At 35.5% G+C, this 21,531-nt stretch overlaps 1 protein-coding gene across 4 annotated transcripts in view; it reads left to right on the forward strand.

Moving 5' to 3' along the window:
* CSRNP3 (cysteine and serine rich nuclear protein 3) overlaps positions 1–21,531 on the forward strand; it is a 189,224-nt gene that overhangs the window by 5,825 nt on the left and 161,868 nt on the right. For 3 of the 4 annotated variants that reach the window (XM_079925138.1, XM_079925137.1, XM_079925139.1), the window contains exon 2: positions 14,024–14,194. The gene's annotated coding sequence lies outside the window, so the exon portion shown is untranslated. Of the gene's footprint in view, positions 1–5,874; positions 5,960–14,023; positions 14,195–21,531 lie in introns of those variants that run through there. The other variant, XM_079925140.1, reaches the window with a different exon arrangement.

Genomic DNA, 21,531 nt, shown 5'->3' on the forward strand with positions numbered 1-21,531 from the left:
ATGTGTCTTTTATCGTTTGTTTTTATTCAAGTTTATGTTATTGGAAATCAAAGGAAGGTTGAAGAAAGCTCGGTAAAATTCACAGGTCCTGAGAAAATGGAGCTTTCTCTGAATATACAGTATAAAATTTCACATGGTGTTTAATAGTTACAACACAAGAAATGGTTTAGGAAAATAATTTTTGCAGGTTGTAGACTCTTTTAGCACTAATTTAGCATGAATGATTTGTATGCATTTTTTAACTCACTCCTCTTGATAAACCTCATGCTGTTGAGTAGCTATATCATTTTGTTTAATGAATTGTAAGCTCATATGATAATTAAACAACTGTCTTTATCAACATGTATGGAGCCGTTTCCATTTTCAAAGCTTAGAAACCTGTTTTTGAAGGATTAAACACTGCTGTAAAAAATAGCATCTTATTAGGCAAGTTTCATTGGTAGTTTCCTTTATCAATCAAATATATCTAGATAAGAATTCCATCACAGTATTTATATTGTTGGTAATATCCCTAGGACAATATTTTTTAACAGCTCAAAAGTTAAGGTTTTACTTTACCAGTTGCTTCTCTCTCTTAATATTGTCTTTTATTTATAAGAGGGTAAATAATAAGGATAAATGTATAAACTCAATGACACACTTACAGTAAAGACATGAAAAATAATTTTACTCCAAGTCCATTTAATATTATAGTGATTTTAATTCATAAATATAGGTCAATTAAGGATGGGGAAACTCATTAAAATGGAGCTTATTTTAAAAAAGGTCATTACTGACTTGAAGACATTGACCATCAATTAATACTTGTTGATTATAATAATAAAACAAAGTCTTTCAATGATGTAAATGACTTGTTCATATATTTTAAAAATACTCCTTTTGAATGATTCACAAACTAATAGGAACGAACATGTACAATTTCTAAGGATTTTTTTGGTCTTGTGTTTGCTTTTTGTTTTTGTTTGAGAAAGGAGATGGATTTTGTCTTTGAAGAACAGACAAAAACATAACAGTTCTTGCAAAATTGAAAAAAGAGGGGGAAAAAAACTACTGAATATTGGGTAAAGATTATCTAAATGAATGGAGAACTATCTTTAATTTCCTAAATGTGCTGAACATAGTTATGTTTACACACTTAAGTGTCATATTGACCCAAGCAAATACTCTTGCATGATTTATTTTGAACTATTTCTGGATTTCAAAAATCTTATGATACTAAAATATTGCCATGTTTCTAATTATTCATGGATTCTTCTGATCTTGTTTTCAAAACAAAATGATGGTAGAAATTAATCCATTCCTTAGACTGGAATTTAAGGTGATATGTAAGACCAGATATTCTTCGCCTGAAATGTGTTAAAGAAAATAAATTAAGGCAGTTATAGTTTTTGAAAATTATAAATTCCAAGTAAATCTACCTCCAAGAATGAAGGGGAATTGATGAAAATTAGAGAGCAGAGTTCCACATGGTTTTAAATTATTCTGTTTCCTTGGAAACCAGCTGCTGCAGATGCATTTTGCTTTCTTTGGCTAAAAATATCATCCTTTTAATAATTGGCAAGGGAAAGGTTCTGAATAAAACCAGAGTATATTGTTGCTGCTTTCTATAATTTCCTTAATGGCTCACATATTTTGGATGAAAAGTAGATAAAACCTTTCTCAATCAGCATTTCCTATCATCCATGGGCAGACGTCTGCATGAGATAACTATGGTAGCCTTTACTGAAGGGACTGCATGAAAAAGAGTGTGTGTGTGTGTGTGTGTGTGAGTGTGTGCACAGGCGCGCGTGCTGGGGTGGAAGCAAGAGAAAAAAAAGTATGAAAGAAAACAGTTAAGAGGTTCCTGTCCAAGTGAAGGATGAAACAAGGCAAATGAGAACCATGTAAGGCTGCTCTATGAGAGATGCCAAAGCAAGACCATTTGTTTTTCCTTTAGTGCAAACATTAAGATTCAAACGTAGGTTTTTAATGGAGACCACTGCATCCAACTTTGTCTCCTGTGCACAATACTTTCTTCCTTTTTTCTCTTTATGTTTGTAATGGTTAGTAGGATACTGAGCAAGACAATAAATTAAACTTTTTTTAATGTATTAGTCGTTTTAGTCATAAAAAGAAAAGCTTGAGATATATGTTCAGTCTATGGATAGTGAAGAGGATTAAATACATATTTTGACAGATTAAGACTGTTTTTTACTTAATGTCCAGACTATCTTTTATTAATGTAGTCATTTCCTTACCTTTGTAATCTCATATATAAAAAATTATATATTGCAACAACCTAAAACTGTTTTTTATTAGTATTAAGGTAATATATTTGAAATTTAATAGAAATTATTATAAATACACATATGTACTTTTTGTTTTATTTGAAACCCTTTGCTTTTGTTTGGAAATAAAAATTCATTTTCTGTGGCTTTCTTTATAAAAAATAAAAATCACTACTACCATCGTATTTTACTCTAGGCAATTTTTAAAATTACAACATTTTCATTATAGTTTTTTTTCTCTCGGCTATTTGGTGAGAGGGAAAATCAGCATAAAGCTGTCACATCTTTCCTATTTTATTATAATTCAGATGAGAGTCCTAACTCTATCTTCTCTTTACCATTTGTTAAATGCTTTTGACATATAATATCTTATTTTCATAATATTAACTTAGTGTATTAGATTTATTGTTAGCAATGGAGCAAATAAAGTACTACAAGCTTAAACCATGTTTTCATATATTTAATATCTAGGCAATACATTATTTAAAGTTAAATTAATTTGATATGTCAGTATGTTATTTTTCAAAGAATTAGGATAATGGGAAGTATTTAGCTTTTATCAATTAACACGAGCAAAGCACTTCAGTGGCAGCACTTTCATTGTAAACACAGATGACATTAAAGAGCGCGCTAACAGCAAATCAGATAGACTAGTAAATGGATTATGCAACCTGTATAAATAATTCATTTCAGGCATAATCAAAATTACCAAGTATGTTTCAAGTTCCTTAAAATGATGCAGTGCATGGACTTACCCTAACTACAGATAATTTTTAAGTAGTTTGTTAGTAGTGGTTCTTTACTGTTTCATGCTTCTTTATTAGCTAAAAGCAGCTTGCCAGATTCGTAGGGGAGTTTACACAGGTCTCTTCAGTCTCACAAAATGTATTCAGGAAAATGAAATATTAATAGTTTCCTCTATAATATAGGTAGACAACTTTATAGCTATAATGAAAATATGCTGGTTTGGCAAATAACCCCACATTGTTGGAAGCGGAAGGGTGGGATTTAAAAGAAATGGAAATTCCAGGTTAAGAGAGTTCGGGTCAGGTTTCACAATGTTCAAACTGTGCTATGTACTTAAGGTAATTCAAGCAAATGAAAAATCATGTTAACATTTGTACTATGGTAGGCCATAACTCAAATATATTCTTGATCAGAATTTATTTTTGACTTAGTATATACCGAATACCTGATAGTATAGTATAGGGCTTATATAGCTGTAGAAAGGGAGTTGGTCCAAAGCAGCATTATTACTCTTTAATTACCATTTCGTAAATCAAGGAGCAGGGAATGGATTTGCTTATCAAGCTAACGATCACATTTGGATGTTTCACATATCTCAGTGAACTCAGTTGGGCAAATCATTTGATTCCTTAGTCAACTGTTTAGATCTCAGTTGGTGACAAATAGACTAAGTAGTTTGACCTGAAAATTGTTGAATGTGCATGCTTTGAGAATACAGACTCAGTATAACTTTTCAAGCATTTAATTCATACAATTATGATGACCTTGGTAAATGTCAATGCCACTTCTAAGGATCACACTTTAACAAGAAGACTACTTGATGGGAGATCAGCTTTGCCATCCATTCATTTTAGTCTCATGGCCAAAAGATAGTAGCCATGTGATTTATTTCCAAAGAGTCTTTGTACTTTAATGAGATCAGGAGCTTAACACTTTATCTTCCAGTACAACAACAAAAGGTAGTACACACAACACATTTCTATATTTCTCCTGACTCACATGCACATTTGTAACAATATTAAATCACCAGGTAAAAGTAGTTCTTATGTAAATTTTTATATCTTTAAACGATATTGACTACGAAGTCCTTTAGCAAACACTCATTTAATTTTCTTATTCCCTTTCAGTATTTTAGTCTTCCATTATTCTAGAAGTGTGGAGCTGGCCTATAGAGATAATCCCTTCCTTGACTGCTTATTTTACCTATGAACAAAGTAAGGCACAGAGAAGGGTTCCCACAATAATTGTTTTAGTGGGAAACTGAGCATTATGTAAAATAAGAATAGCCAAACGCTATGAGTTTGTATTAAATATTGGATATAATGCATTAAATACTGGATGGATGGAAAGCAGAGTTTAGGAGGACTTTGGAAGAAGGTGGAAAAACATGGTGTGGCCAGATGGTCCCCAGTGCGTGACAACACAGGAATTTTAGAGTTGCACAGAACTCTTCACTTTAGTCCTGCTTTTGGTTTCCTGTCAGCCTGATCACTTTGTCTTACTGTCATAATCTCCTTGACTTTCTGTGAGTTTGCTGTCAGGGTCAAAAATGCATTTTAGTTTTGTTTTCTAGTAAGTGTTGTTAGAGTTAGCTGCTGTCATATTGTGGATCTATCACAACATACTTAATAAATGAAACAAGTAATTTCCTAAACAGGACTCCTGAATGTATTTACAAAGATTTTCATTGCCTTTTCTATCTCAGGTTAAGCTAGCCAGGGAAAATCAACAATGTCATCAGTCATCACTCAGTAATACTGGTTTTGATGCTGTCAGCATATTAAGGCAGAAAGATTCTGGGAAAAGTTTTCAAAAGTGATTTTAAAACTTCTTGCTTCGCTGTCTCAAAATTCCTTTTTTGTAGTTCATAAAACTCAAACCTTAGGTTGTTTGACCACTGTGATGTCTAAATCAGTAAGGGGCCCCAAGCTGACTCTCCCAACCTGCCCACTGAAGTCCCCTATAGGACTGAGGGTCAAATGGGAAACTGCACTTAGGGACTCCATTGTAAGCTTCTATATTCAGAGATCTTCACACACTATGGCAGGGCCATAGCTAGCAGCCTCAGGGCCACCTCAGTCCTATCCTGTGCTCCCTGCCATTACTTCTTAGTGTGGTCCTTCCAGTCACTTCTAGGACCTCTCTATAACCTTTTATCAACTCAATTATAATTCTGTGGCAGGGGGTTTCCTTTGTCTTGTATCATCAACATCTACCATAATGCCTGATACATTTTATATATCAAAATTGTATCAAAATTGTTTTTCTGACTGCATAAATAAGTGAATAATCTTGTCAGATTATTCTTACCCTTTTCTTGCACCTTCCCCAGTGACAGACACTCATTACATGCTAAAGATAGTCCCTTTCTTTCATGTGCTGCTTTGTTAACACTCTTCAGTGTGATAATGTTCGTGTCACATAAATGTCATTAAGCCATGCAAAATTTTGTATTGCAGACTTTTTATTATGCAAACTCCTTTTGACCTCTCTGACTTTAACAGGGGATTTCATCTGTATGCAGTCCCCATTTCATGACTCCCTGCACTGTGCTGTTCTATTATACTACTCTTCTGTTTCTGATCACACGCACACACAGGCACACACACACAGATCATCATCATATAGTAAATCAATGGACTAATTGAAAATTAATGTAATTAATTTTTATATTAACATGTAATATAAATGTTAAATAATGTTTGTTTAAGAAAATATAGTAATAAGTATTTTACCAATCTGATACATATTCCATCTCTCAATAACTCCCCACTTTCTTGAGTCAGAGTTATTTAGCAACATTTGATTAAAGTTTAAATTGTTCAGCAATATTTTTCTTCTGCTCCAGGTCCACTTTCTGCCATTTGTCTTGTGTTGTGGTGAACAAATTTAAGTCATCGTGTTTGGCAGATGACAATGCTGAATCAGCTACAAAGAATCTAAGGGTGTGTACTAAGAGTTAATGTACCCATTTTACTGGGGTTTAATATGTCTCAAGGTAAAGGCAAGCAGATAATACAGGACAGGTGGAAGTCCCAGTCTGCCACAGCAAGGTAGAACTTACTGAAAAAAAAAAGGAACGTCACGCCATGATGTAATGTCTGGGGAGTCTATAGAGAAAGAACAACTGCTAATAGCTAATATATCTTTAAATATGCTCATGTGTGTGGGAACTGTACTGTGGGTGTACATATATACCCCTTAAATGAAGGATTCAGTCAGCCAGTCAGCACATCTGCTTCTAGAAATGCATACTCTAGTACAAATTGGGTATTGTAACTTTGGCTAACCTATTAGTTCTTTAGTACAGAATAGTGATTGATGAAATGCATAATGATCGATGGAATGCATAATAAACTTTGCAGCTATACAGTCTATAGTTCAACTCCCAAACATGCTATCTTACTGCCTGTGTAAATGTGGGCAAGTTACTTAAGCTATCTGAGCCTCAGTTTCCCTTTCTGTGAAATTCAGTTATTATCTACCTGGGTGATATTGTAAAGACTGATAGATCCATGTAGAACATTTTTCACTACAGAATTTAAGACATAGTCAGGAATTGTGTGCAATTTCAGTTGTTACTGTTAGTCATCCTTTTCTGTTAATAAACTAAGAATGGAAGGAGCAAAATAATCCCCAGGGTTTTTAATGGCTTCCTAAATACTATTCCTCATTAGGGGATTAAAAAATTTCTTTTTTTTCCATATTAACTGCAGTTAACTCATTGGATATCAGCTGGCTAAATTAGTACTGTATGAGATAGTAAAATTGCAAAAACAATTTAAGCAGTAAGATACCATCAGGAGTCAAGGAAGAGTGTGATGATTAAAATATGATTTCAAGTGCCAGAATGCCCAGGTTCGGGTGCTGCCTGTAAGACTAATTAGCTTTATGACCTTGGCTCATCATCTAACCTCTCTGTGCTTCAGTTTTTAATCTGAAAATGACATTAATAATAATGCCTACCTCCTATGCATACAACAAAGATTAAATAAGTTGATACATGTCGGATTGCTTTTCTATTGCCTTGCAACAAACTACCGCAAATTTAGCAATTTAAACAATGCCCGCGTATTATCATGTAGTACTGTAGGTCAGAAGTTCTGCCGAGTGTGGCTAAATTCTTAGCAACAAGGCTGAAACCAGGGTCAGCACAGCTGAATTCTTGTCTGGTCACTCTGGGGGAAGATCTATCTCAAAGCTCATACCTGTTGGCAGAATTCAGTTCCTTGTGCTTCTAGGACTAGGGTCCCTGTTTCCTCCTTGCTGCAGCTGGAGCCACTCTCAGCTCCTAGAGGCTGCACACATTCCTTGTCATGTGACCCCTTCCATCTTCAAAGTCAACCGCAGAGAATCTCTCTTGTGTGGAATCCTTCTCACCCTTAATTTCTGTCCTCTAGATTTAAAGTTTTATGTGATTAATTCAGGCCCACCTGGATAATCTACCAGGTCACTGATTTGGGACCTCCATTATATATGCAGATTCCCTTTGCCATATAATGTGAACATAACGGAGTGATATTTCACCATATTCACAATCCTGGGTTTATACAAAGAGCACACACCAGAAGGTGGGCAATCTTGTATACCACCTTAGAATCCAACGTAATACATATGTAAAATGCCAGAACAGTGCCTGGCATATAGTAAGCATGATGTGTGTTAGCTCTTACTCTTACTGAATATATGAAAAATTTACAAAATTTAAAAAAAAACAGCAACGTTGCAGTAATGACAAGGGTATAGTGAAATGACATCCTACTGCACCATTAAAGACATAAATTGGTAGAACCTTTCTGCCAGGTAACTTGGCAATGTGTACTGAAAGCCTGGTAATTCCACATCTAGGAATTCATCCTAGAGATATAATCAGAGATGTACACAAAGATATATGAAAGAAAATGTTAATTATATGGAGGTTTATAATAAATATTTTAAAAGAAACCAAGCATCTCCCTTAGAATTGTAGTTAAATATTATTGCATAGCTATTCAATGAAATGCTGTGTAGCCTTAAACACAAAAATGAAAATCGAATAAAAACAAGTGGTTTAGAAAATTATTTAATGAGAAGGGAACATGCTCATGTTATAAGTGGAGGAATTATAGGTTACAAAGTTGCATATATAGTGTTAATCAATTAGTACTCCTTCTGGAGTGTGAAGTGGCCTTTCGGCAAGACAGGTTCACATGACAAGGGAGGGAACATACCCTGATGCTGTCTGGTCATGCCCATCCATCCAAAGAACAAGGGTATCCTCAAAAGAAGACTTTGTAGTATCTCCCCTAGTTTTCTGTCCTGTTGCCATTTATTCCATGCCTTAAAGAGAAATGGCATGCTCTGGTCGCTCACTTCTATTTATAGCCCCCCTCTATACTGAACTGACTAAATTGCACTCTTAGTCAAGACTTTAGTGTATTGTTTTTGTTTTGTTTTAGCTATAATGCCAAGCATCTGGAATTCATAATACATACCAATGGAGGACATAGAAATACCTACAGTGCACATTCTAACACTGTAAAACAGCTACTACTAGCCCCATTTAACAGGTGGGAAAACTTTGGCTCAGAGAAATTAAGTAATTCACGAAAGAACTATTTAAGGAAATGGTGAAACCAGGTTTTCAAGCAACTGGCTTCACCTTTTTCACCATACCAGTGACTCCTGGTAGTTCCTGGGACTCTCTTACATTTAAAAAAATTTCCCCAGAAAATTTTAATGATTAGCCTAGTCTAAGTCCTACTGTAGGACACATCACCACTTTCCCTATACCTGAAGGCAAATTTGTGGTAACAGTGCAGACTGCTTTTTTCTCCTAAGCTTTTTCCAGCTCCAGGCTCTCAGGTTCTAAATTTTAAATTAACTGATGTGTTTTTAATTGGGGGATCCAGACATCACCACAAGTTCAGATTAAAGCAATTCATCCCATTTCCCTCTCAACCCAAAGGGAGATGTACCAAATTTCATAATCTTTGAAACTAGCATTTCTCCATAGATACTACAACCCAGGCTAATTTCTTCTACCTCTTCATCTTCTGTGACTTAACTCTTGATAAATATCACTGCCCAGATCTCTCAAGTCACCAAATTGTCCATTTCTCCTTTGGGGATTTTCTTCCATTCTTTACAAACTCTTTCTCCCATGTCCTACTTTCCCTTCATATCCCCAGGGCCATTCAATCCCCAGGGCCATTTCACTTTTATTCACCTTTATTCTGCATCTGTCTCTGGATCCAACAATCTGTCCTCATTCTTGTTCTAGTCTTTGTCAATTAACCTTAGTAATCAACCCAAGCCCATGGTTGTATCCCAGCTCTATAGAAGTGTCCTTATAGTGGGGGAATAAGGGGAACTTAAAAATATATATATGGCTGTGAAGATTTACTATTTAGTATATTTAGGCTCTCTGGTGTCATACAATCATAAAATCAATCATTGGATACTTTATTCTGTAAAACTTGCCTAATAACAACAAATACTTAAGTTCTTGGGGGATATCCATATAAACTCTGAACTACTGTTTTTAGAAAAATAATTTCCATTTATAGAAAGGGTAATGTACCCAACATTCATGGTAGTTCTGACCTCAAAATGACAAATTATATTTTTACCTTTAGATTCTTTTAGTGACCTGTCTCAATTCAGTTATTTCTCATTACATCATAAATTGAACATAAAAATTAATAATTTATTTTCTTCCCCTACTCCTAAATGCTAGTAATCTTTTGTCTTTTGAGTGTCTTGGTTTGTATAAAAACATTCAACTGTCATTTTGAATATTTTAATTCAAAATATGACTCTGCTATTTGATAAAATTATGACTATTTTCATATTAGGAGCAGTATTAAGAAAATTGTATTATTTTATATACTTTTCAAAAGGAATTTTTGGATATAGGATTAATAAGAATACTATTAGATAGATAAAGAGAACCTAAGTCGACTCCATTTTTTTTTCTGGACCTGGGACACATAGGACCTTGTTAAGGGGCCCTGAATTAGAATTCTAAAACTTTTGACTTTTAACAAATATCATAATCTTTTAGGTGCTAGAAAATATAAATCAAGTCATCCATACTTCTGTCTGCTTGCTAACAGTTTCATACAGCCATGTACTCTCAAAAGAGCATTCTGTATTATAGGGTGACAATATTGTTTAGGATTGCTCTCCCTGGACTATGTGGCTGGGACAAACTCAATCAAGGACACTCATAATAACTCTGTTCTCCCTTCCCACCTATTACTGCAGACATCTGAATGGGGGTAGCATCTTAATCTCTCTCACAATTTAACTTCTGCATGATCTCACTGTCTGTTGCCATGGAAATAATTGTAACATTGCAATTTTAGTACTACAGCCAGAGCACACTACAGTAGAATCAAACTGGCAGACACAAAGTAGGATGAATCTATTTTTCCTCTCTCTCTCCAAATATTTCTTATGCTTTTGGACATTTTTTCCCATCCTTTCTTTGTGTTTACTCAGCTAATTACACAGTTCATTCTCTCTTTAATGACTCTGTGCAAGTTTCTTCAAGGTCATCAGAACTAAAAGTATAAATGTGAGCAAATCCACACAAATTATTTACATCGATTTCATACCAGTTAAGGGAAAACTTGCAATAGCTTCCTATAACGATTAAACAGGGTACATCAACATTTAAAAAAATCCATCAACAGCTCTCAGTTTTTAGGAGGTTTTCTGCAATTCTTTTAAACTCTCCATAAGTCGCTTGAAGATAAGAGAGACTCTTCAACCGATTGCTTTCAAACAAGGTCAACTCCAAGCCAGAATCCTATAACCCTTGCAGTAGCAAGTAGTAGTTATGGATTTTACTTTAAAAAAAATCTTGAATGAGTAGCTTTAGGGAGGGTGGTGGATAAAATAGTTATTAACTCTTTGCCTCCATATTCCCATCAATAAGTGAATCTTTGATAATGGTCACCATCCATATAATGCCTCTTCTCTACCAAATTAAAAGAAGTATTCCTTTAGAGTAAGAAAGGAAAGCCTTCTTTTTCATTGTTAATTTTATTTGCCAAAGCAGTACCACAAAGTGGTAGGATATATCAGAATTGGTCCTATTTAAAACCTAACAGGAAAGGTGGCTCCCACCATCATCAAATATTTGGTAAATTTAGAGACCAGAGATGGTTGTAGGTAAAATTAAGTAACCACATTACTTTGGGAAGCACTTTGACCTTCCTTCCCCTTCTAACTTCGTTCTAAATTCTTTCCCCACCAAAGAAACCTCTTCAACCCTCCGACTGGTCAGGTTCTGATTTTAACTGTTCATCTGAGCTGCTAAGTCCTCCTTAATTCTAGGACTTTTCCATTCCCCATCAAATCTACCTTTCCTTTACCGTAGGCCCTCTTTTTCTTTGTTTTTTTTTTTTAATGAAATAATAGGCAAATTTGTGGTCTTTTTTTCTTTTTCTTTTTTTGGCCGTGCAGCACGGCATGTGGTATCTTAGTTCCTCGACCAGGGATTGAACGTGTGCCCCTTGCAGTGGAAGCACAGAGTCTTAACCACTGGACCACCAGGGAAGTCCAGAATGAGTGGTCCTTTTAAAGTACAAGTGAGATATTATCATTCCACTACTTACGCCCTTCATCTCATGTAGAGTAGTATCCAAAGTCCTTACAGGCTCTACACAATCTAGCTCCCAATACCTGTCTAACCTCATTGCCTACTATGTCGAACCCAGGACCTCGACACTCACCGCTCCTTTGCCCTGGCCTAATCTTCCCCCAGATGTCAAAATCGCTGGCTCCCTTACCTTCCTCACTGTAACATTAGCTCACCAAGTAATTAAAAATGCAATGTTCTCTATCAGCCAATCTCTTAGTCACTATACCACTTGACTACTTATCTTTCTTCATAGTATTTAACTCTACAGGACATATTATATATTTAATTTACTTATCTGTTTATTATTTGTTTACCCCTTCCCCCATCAACACCCAGAAAGTGAGCATCATTAGAGGAAGGAATTTTTTTTCTTGTTGTTACTTTATTGCTCTCTAGCGATAGTCACTATAATAGTCACTGGTTCATGCTAGAAGCTCAAGAGATATTTATTGAATAAATAATAAGTGGCCCCTTAACAAAGTACAGAAAACAAATCTCTTTTCTATAGAATGGCACAAATATCTGAACGAAGACACAGATTCCCTTACTCAACAATCTGAACTAGGATATATTTAAAAGAACAAGACAATTGTTGTTTAGTGTTGAGGCTTTCAGGTTACAATACGGTAGAGGATGTTCTTTCAGAAGTAAAACGATATGCCAGTTAAGGATACTAGGAAGCAGAAAGTACAGAACAGAGGAAGCCAGTCAGCAGAAGGACCTGGAGCACATATGCCCCACAGAAGCATAGCTACCAAAACTGAGGGACTCCATGAAGTCACTGAGAGGCACAATGCAAGTGGCCAGACTTCTTAAGAAAGTCACGCTAATCAGATTGGTTCCTTATTACAGATAGGACTGCCATGCTCAGTTTTGATGGCTTAAGATACTACCTCTCTTTGCACATGTATCGTGCAAGTGTCTTTTGTAAAGTAAGTTTGTTCTCCCAACTTATGTATCTCTAGTAAAGGCATTTCAGGTACTGTGTTGGGCTAGTGGGGAAGAGAATGTTTTGATTCCTTTGTCTGTTGATCCTTCCAAGTCACAGATCTGAACCATTCTTTGTTTATTTTATAGAGCCAATCCAAGAGGGGTTTTAAATTACAATGTAATCTAAAAAACACTCCTTTATAAGCAAAATTAATAAGGGAAAGGAGGATGGGGCATGTGAAAGCTAACAGTGTAAAGGATTGCTTCTGAATGTGAATGCGGCATTGGCCAGATTTTGGAGTGTGTTAAATTGGGAAAGCATGGAGCTGAAATGACCTGGACTGAGCAGTAGCTTCCCACTTTGGCCTGGGTGTACACCTCCAGTTTGCCATAGTTCACACTGCTTACTACCCACTGTCTCTTTGGTTGTGAGACCACTTATTATTGTTCCTATGCTATCATTTTCCTTCGGGTAGAAAAGTATTTCTTGATACCTTTGTTACGAATAACAGTAGACAAATGAGAAGACGGAGATGACTTCATGATTTTATTATATCTGACCCTCTTTATTCATTGAGGTTAACTGCCATTGTAAGAACTTGTGTTTGCAACCGCTGATTACCTTAAGAGTTACTTTATGGCTATGAAGAAATTATTACTCTCAGAGGTCTAATGACTCATCTAAATTGACATTAACAAATTTTAAAAAATGCATCAGGCTACCTCTGACTGGCTTTCACTGACCATGTTGATACAAGAGTGAAGAGACTTAAATTAATATTTTATCCAGCAAAAGATTTAGGACTGTGATTTACCCTATATTAAATCTAGTCTGCCAACCTCTGTGGTATAGGACTCAAGAATTCCCTGTAGCTCTGCTGAACTGACTGGAAACATTATAAGGCATCTAAATTCTGTAGGTATAGCCATTCCTAGCAACCAATTTGATTTTTAACGGACAGAGAGCCCCAGGAAAGTAGATGCCTTTGTACCTGAGAAAAAAGAATTCCCAAGCAACATAGACATGCCCTAATCAGTATGCTCCGGGTATGACAGCATGCAAGTGAGTGATCTATTTCGTTCTGAACCCCTGCTTTGTGACAGTACGTGATTTACCAGAACAAATCAAATAAATGTATTTGACTCCTGTATTTGACTCAAAACACTGAGCCATATTTCCTTATGCAGCCCTCTGAATTCACATTCTTAATTTTGACTTTTTCTCATAAAATACTGTTGTCAGAATAAGAATGCAAATAGCAATGAATCAAGGTAGAACTGTTTTCAATGCTTTCAAACATTATGTAAAGAATGATTTCTGCATGGATATGACACTCTGGCAGACGTGGTTCAAAAAATTACAACCCCCCAAAACAATTTGGAGACCTTGACTGTGCAATCAGTGGTCAGATATCTCAATGCTCTGTTGCTCCCGTTCCTGCTACAGGTACATGTGACAGCGCTGCAGCGATGAGTGGAATTTTAAAGGAGAAGTTGGAAGAAATTGAGGGCTCCGCACCCTGCTCCTCTGTGCAGGAATCTGATGATGAAGTTTTTAGCTGTGACAGTGCCACCAGTGTTGATAGTGTCTATCTGTCCACTTCTAATCATTTCACTGGTGAGTATCTGAGGCTGTACTTCAGGTTGTACTCTAAATTGTGTTGTATGGTCGATTCTTGGAGTTTTTATCTGATGGCTTATATCTGCCCCTAAGCTGTTTATGATAACAGACTTAATTTGCAAAACATGATACCATTTTGGTTAATTAAGTCTCAGTAGTTTACTCCTGTTTCTTTCTACAGAGTGAGTATGAGAGGCAGAAATGAGTCCAAAGTTAAGCAAATAGCAATTGAAAATAATTTCCTGTGTGTCTTCAGTTTTCTGAAATAGATTCATCTTTTCGAAATTAAATCATCTGAGCTCTTTTGAACATCTAATACTAGTCAGTGAGTTGTGGAATACTTGCAGTGCTGAGTACAAAACATTCACTTCCCAGGTGAGAAAACGGTGTTTGTTTTTAAAAGAATGCTGCTCTGAAATAAAAGCCTTGAAAACCCTAAAATTCTGTAGTTGTTTGGATACTGGTAAACCTCAGACCCAAGGCCGGGTTCATGCACTACAGTAAATACAGCTTTCTACACATATATACTTCTCCTAAGCAGTTCATGTGAACAACATCATTTAACTTAAGGTGATATGTTCAAACTTAAAATTGTAGCCATTTAAAGTTGCATTCCTTGTAACAGATGCTCATATGAAGATTAGGCAAATCCTTTCCAACATTCCCATGTCCACTCAACACCAGTCATTAGGAGACTGGTGATTTTCAAACTATGTTTTAGAAGAGTTAACATCATTCAAAGCAAAACTAAACAAAGTCAATAAAAACCCCTGGGGCATTTGTGTTTGGGGTTTTTTTAGCTCACCAAAACAGCCTTTTAAAATTCACACTGAAGTTTATACAATGTGGCTCTGTGATACCTCTAATTCCATTTTTAACCTTCCTCTCCATTTTTTTTTTTTTTTTTTTGCGGTACGTGGGCCTCTCACTGTTGTGGCCTCTCCTGTTGTGGAGCACAGGCTCCAGACGCGCAGGCTCGGTGGCCATGGCTCACGGGCCCAGCCGCTCCGCGGCATGTGGGATCCTCCCGGACCGGGGCACGAACTCGTGTCCCCTGCATCGGCAGGCGGACTCTCAACCACTGCGCCACCAGGGAACTCCCTTTCTCTCCATTTTTAACCTTTGTCTCCCTGACTGCCAAGAATTCAAAAGTTTGTTTGGTATTCATGAATTCTCCCTCATCACCATTAGAAGGATTTAGAATAAAAATAGGTGTAACTTTATAGGAATGTTTAGCTTCTGTTATTTATCTCTTGACTAAAGTAGAACTTATTTTTAATGAACTTGTAGAAAATATAAAAAAGTAAGGAGAAGATAAAGGAACACTTGGGAGAAGGGAGGAAACAATAGCTGTTTTGAGAACAAGATTCTCTAGTTACATAGGACAGTTACTGTCAATCAGTGGATTTGCGGGATAAGTTTTGTTTGAAATTTATCTATAGCCTTCTGCCTCTTTCTCTAAGTGACTGTAGCCTTGTGGTAGGCACACACCTTGCTGTCACCCACGGTGCCTAGAAGAGCACTGAATATTGAATGTTGCTTAGACTTCTTTATTGAGTGAACAGATTAATTTTCAGACAATTTTTACACTTTTTTTGATAAATAAAAATTGTATATATTTAATGTGCACAACATGATGTTTTGACTTATGTATGCATTGTGAAATTATTATCACATTCAAGCTAATGAACATTTCCATCACCTCACAGTTACCTTTTTTTCGTTTTTGGCGGTGGCGGTGGTGGTGAGAACATAAGATCTACTCTTCTGGCAAATTTCAAGAATGAAATACATTATTTTTATAATTTCCGACGACTTTTTTTTAAACTGGAGAGAATGAGTCTACTGGATGCCCTTATCCTTAGAAAAGCAACAGTGCATGTATAAATTCAAGAGCCTCAGGAACACTATTAAATTCCTTTTCTGTGTACCTTGAGAGTGTTCCTTCTCCAAGCCCTAGAGCACGGCAGGAGCTCCTAGTACTTCTCAACTGTTACCCCTTTAGCCACTCCCGAAAAACACCATCAATCTAGACCCTGTTTCTTTGAGGTCTTCCTACTCTAGTGCAGTGCAGCATTTTCCACACACCTGTGATTTGTTTTGAAACCTTCAGCATGCTTAAACCTCCTCCCTCCTGTCTATGCTTCTCCTAAAGTTACAAATTGACTCTCTCCTGGAAAAATCAATTGCAGGCCTTCTCTATGCAAGGTGCCTATTGATTTCTATAGCTTGTGAGCTCACAAAGTACCTATAATGTTCATTTAAACACCATCAGGTCTTACAATTGCAGATCAAAATACTTTCCAGATGAAAGTAATGTTCTAGTAGTGTACAGGGGTTTGAAAAATGATAGGTCAGGCACTTGTTATGAGCACCTGAACAGTTCCCTGGAGGGTAAAAGTTTGAGTGGAGAGTGGTTTTATTTTGATATAATAAACTATTTGATAACTATTTTGCTATCTGGTCATAACTTTCCTGCTTCATCACCATGGCACGAGTCTATGGAGGAGGAGATGTCTGTTGTGTACAGAGGAGACAGCAGGCTAGTGAAAGCAGTGGCGAAGTTTGATTAGCTCTTTCAGCTACTTTTCGTTGCAAGTATTCAAGGGTTTTGAGGGAAATATTTACCGATACTCCTCTGTAAGGAAACAATGGTATGCATCATTGAGCACCTTGTAACTGAATGTGTGAGGATAAAAACGATTTGGGATAAACGGTGGGGAGGAGGAGTAAGAAAAAAATAGATGGAAATGTGACAGTAACGGGGATTTCCTGTTACTGTGGGTTATTCTCAGCCTGATCTCCAGTACAAACGCTTATTATTTTATAAAATTGGGCAAATTGAGGAAGAAAGTGCATTTGAATTTTTTTAGAGGGTCCAATGATCTTATATATGAGTAAGAAAAAAAATAGTAGAGTCAACCCTCATTTTGAATTCAAAGAATGTTAGAACTAGTAGAGCCTTTGAGAACATCTAGATTGACCCTTATTTTACCGATGTGGAGACCACAGCCCAGGGAGAGTTACTTGACAAGAATCCAAATGTGAGCTAGTGGCAGAGAACTTTATTGTAGATCCCTAGAGGATTGGCCTTTCTACTACACTGTGCTGCTCTCTGATGGGTCTGTTATATCACTGACTACTAAGTAGAGGGACCCAAATCATCAAGTGAAAGACATGGCTGTATCTTTTGTGCCAGCTCCTCTTAGAAACAGAATGAGCCCATCTTTCGGCATCTCATATCTGTTGCCTTTTTCTTCAGTTGGTTTCTATTGAAAGTGTGCATATCTTCTGGCTGTAATACAATGCCAGTGATGAGTTTATGAATAAATTCAATGAGCATAAAGAAGTAGTGGACAGAGAATTCGATTTGAGTGTGAATGAACCATTTCTCTTCCTCCTGCTGTAAGTGACAGGGCAGACTGTTGAGATTTTGCTTGTGTGTCCCTGACATTGATGAAAATATCTTACAGCAAACATGTTGTTTTACATTTACATGAATGAAATTGGTTTGTCATGGTGACATAATGCTACTTGTGATAATGTGAAAATGTTACGATGAAAAGTAGGTGAGATGCAGTCTGCGGTGTGCATCTTCACTGGCAGCTAACGAATAGAAGGTTATTTCATTTACTTTAGAAGTAAAACCTTTGTATATTCCACTTTTGCCAGAAGGGTGAATAGTCATCCTGGATTCACTGAAAAAAAAAATAATAATAATGATATCCTTCCATCCCTTGAACTCCAGGACCCTACATTACTTTTACTTGTTCAATAATTCAAGACTTCAGAAACCCACTTAACTTGCATTTCAATGAGACTCAGTCACAGCTTCTGACTGAAGGCAGTAATTATATTCCATTTTACTGGCTAGGTAAAGAATTGGCTTTTATGTTTGCTTGTTTGTTTTAAGCCCTGAAAAACTTAAATTTGGCTTTAAATGTAAAAGCACGATTAGACCGAGTTTCAAATAAAATTTTATATATTGATATCGTAGTGAATCTAGAAAAACAACACATTGCTTGTGGTTTTAACTCTCAGTTAGGTACTATAAAAAACTAATTATAAAGATAGTTCTGGTGGTGTTAATGGTACTATTTCTTACATTATTCGAGGGATAAGGCCCTATTAGCATGAGATCCAAAATACTTAATAGAAAATCTTCCATTTTTCCACAGCTCTTATTTACTCAGGATGTCTATAGATGGAACTGATCTTGTAGCTGAATTTCATAAAGAGTACAAGAAGTAGAGCTGCTATTAAATATTAAAGACACCACCTTTACATTAGTGATCAGAATATTTTCACCTGACAATGTAATTTGTTTACAAATATTTCTTAGAGTATTTGCATTTTATATACTTCTTGATAAGAATCATTCATATCTTTATTTTGGGGTCATCTAGAAGTGGTCCTGAGCAATAAGGAGATGATTACCCAGTTGCAAAATAGTGTGACTTGAAAAATGGATCCAAATGAATTTAGGTGATTAAAATTCTGCTCAGCATTTTCAAAGTCCCATAATCTTTTGGCTTTGGTTTGAATACCAGAGGCTGACTGGCATTATACTTGTTGTTTATGATGGTGATGATAAAATCATAGTGCCTGAAGCAACTGTCCTTGTGTTTCTCAAAAGATTTTAAAATTCATCATGCAAATCAGGCAATCTGATGCTTTCTGACAGCTCGAGGGAAGTATACTTGTGTGCATGTGAATGCAAAAAAGAATTAAACCTGGTTCTGCTTAAAAAAAAAAAAAAAAGCCAGTTGGTGCTATTTCTGAATTGGCTGCAATATTTAACCATTTCACTCTGGAAAATACTTGTTTATACTCTGAAAATATTACTTCTTTTTTTGTCTAAAGAATTTGGGAGTAAACCGGGAATGTTTTAGGGCCACAGAATTATTGTACCATATGTTTTATACGTTCGGCTACAGTGATCAGGCATGAACTAGAATAGTTAAGTGTCTGAAATTTACTGAATTCCATTGAGAATTAGATTAAGGTTAAAAGTACTGTTTTTAAATGTAATGAAGAAAGAGCAGTCATAATAAATATAACAAAACATAAATATTTGATTTTCAACCAAAGGTCAGCATATAGAAACTAGAAAGACATTTTCTTTGAATGGTGTTTAATTTTCAGGTAGGAAAGTATATATGTATATGTATAGCTGATTCACTTTTTTATAAAGCAGAAAGTAACACACCACTGTAAAGCAATTATACTCCAGTAAGGATGTTTAAAAAAAAAAAGAAAAAAATAAATAAAATTGAAATGGACACTCAATTTTTTGCATTTGGCTTTATCTAATCTCACAAATATTATACGAATGGAGCAGTAATGAAGACTGATTTATGTAATTTACAATTCTAGAAATTTGAATGAAATGTTATGAAACTCGCTTTATATAATGAACTATTAAATCACTTTAAGATCCTTAATGGATATCTGCAGTGGTCTTAGCATGGCAAAAAACAAAAACAAAAATAAAAACCTCAAACCAAATTCTAATAAAACAATTTCCAAAGTACTGTGAAAGCTGGTGAAGATTGCTGCACCAAGTGCTAAAAGCACTAGATATTTCTGGCTGAAATACAATAGTGGGTCCCATTAATTGTGATATTGTGGAGACTGAAATGCACTCAGTGCTATATATTTTTATGCCATGATTGAATGATAATGTTAGTGGATATAAAAGTGTATATATTTTAGTTTTAAATCATATTAATAAAATTACTTTTAAATATTCACAATTAAGAATACTTAATATATTTCATTTTAAACTTTGCTCTGATGCCCACGATTTATACATTTCAAAAAATGTATATATTTTGAATCTTAACAATGCCAGCATTTGGGGTATTTAATTCCATCTTTGAGGAAACTTGTTTGGAAGAAATAGGACTATTAATTTTAAACATAGTTAATTTTTCTAACTTTTTAGCCTGTTCTATTTTATAATTTCTCCAAAGATGTTGTCCCTTATCTTCTTGCTATGTCAGCTCTGACTTTCTGTTGTTTGCTGTTTCTATGACAACCATCATGTTGGCTTGAAGAGAGTAGTACATATTTCAGATACATATACAATTCTAGACACACACACACGCACACTTTTAGAATTTTATATTTACCAAAAAAATTGATGACTAGGCTGACAATTATAGTGGTCATTAATCAGTACTAAAATTAAATGCTATGCTAACATCATGGCTCCGTAAGATATATATCATATATTTGACCTAGATTTTTTTAAAAATATGCACAGGGCTTCCCTGGTGGCGCAGTGGTTGAGAGTCCGCCTGCCGATGCAGGGGACACGGGCTCGTGCCCCAGTCCGGGAAGATCCCACATGCCGCGGAGCGGCTGGGCCCGCGAGCCATGGACGCTGAGCCTGCGTGTCCGGAGCCTGTGCCCTGCAACGGGAGAGGCCACAACAGTGAGAGGCCCGCGTACCGCAAAAAAATAAAAATAAAAATAAAAATATGCATAAAGCTAGATAAGCTGCAAAAGAAAACTGAGGGAGTAAACTTAACTAAAATTTATGGACACTAATAAAGAAGCGTATATATTTTAAAAGTCCCCTCAATATGAGATAAATATTTTGATGAAAAAAAGAATGAATGGAATTCAGGATAAGCAACCTAAATAAGCATTGTTATTTTCAATAAAACAGCTCTTACATTTTTAGGATTCGCTAGCTTTGCAGCTAGAATATGGAAATGGTTGAAATTTATAATTACAATATTTTAAGTTCCTTGATGGCAAAGGCTGTGTCTTATATTTCCCCCACATTACTTAATGTTAATAATCATAATAGCAAGCTTTATTAAACATTTTATCACTTGCCAGGCATTGCGCTAGATGTTTTAAACAAATTATTTTATTTGATTCTTATAACACTAGGTCCTAAATAAATTTATTTTTGATTGGTATGTTCATGACTTTTTTATAAAAAGTACATGTCTTAATTGATCAAATGATTTCTGTCATCTTAAACATGACATGAGTGAAGTGAAATAGGCTAACTAATTGTATAGAAATTAATTAAGATTGCTGGATACAATTAGGGTCTCCTTCAACAGGTACAGACCCATAGGAAAAATGTTTTTATATCACATGTTCATGGTTTCCAATGTATGCATATAATATTGTCAGTATAAATGAAATCACTCTCCAAACTTCCTACATAGTTTTAAATTTATTAATAAATCAGAATTCAATATTCTAAGATTAGAACATTGAAATATTTTGAATCAATATATTTAACATTTATTTCTTTAAAAAGTTAAATATTTTAAAAGTTTTAGCTTTAATTTTTGCAGTATTTTTTC

This window comes from Stenella coeruleoalba, assembly GCF_951394435.1.
Source record: "Stenella coeruleoalba genome assembly, chromosome: 6".
NCBI classification, from domain to species: Eukaryota; Metazoa; Chordata; class Mammalia; order Artiodactyla; family Delphinidae; genus Stenella; species Stenella coeruleoalba.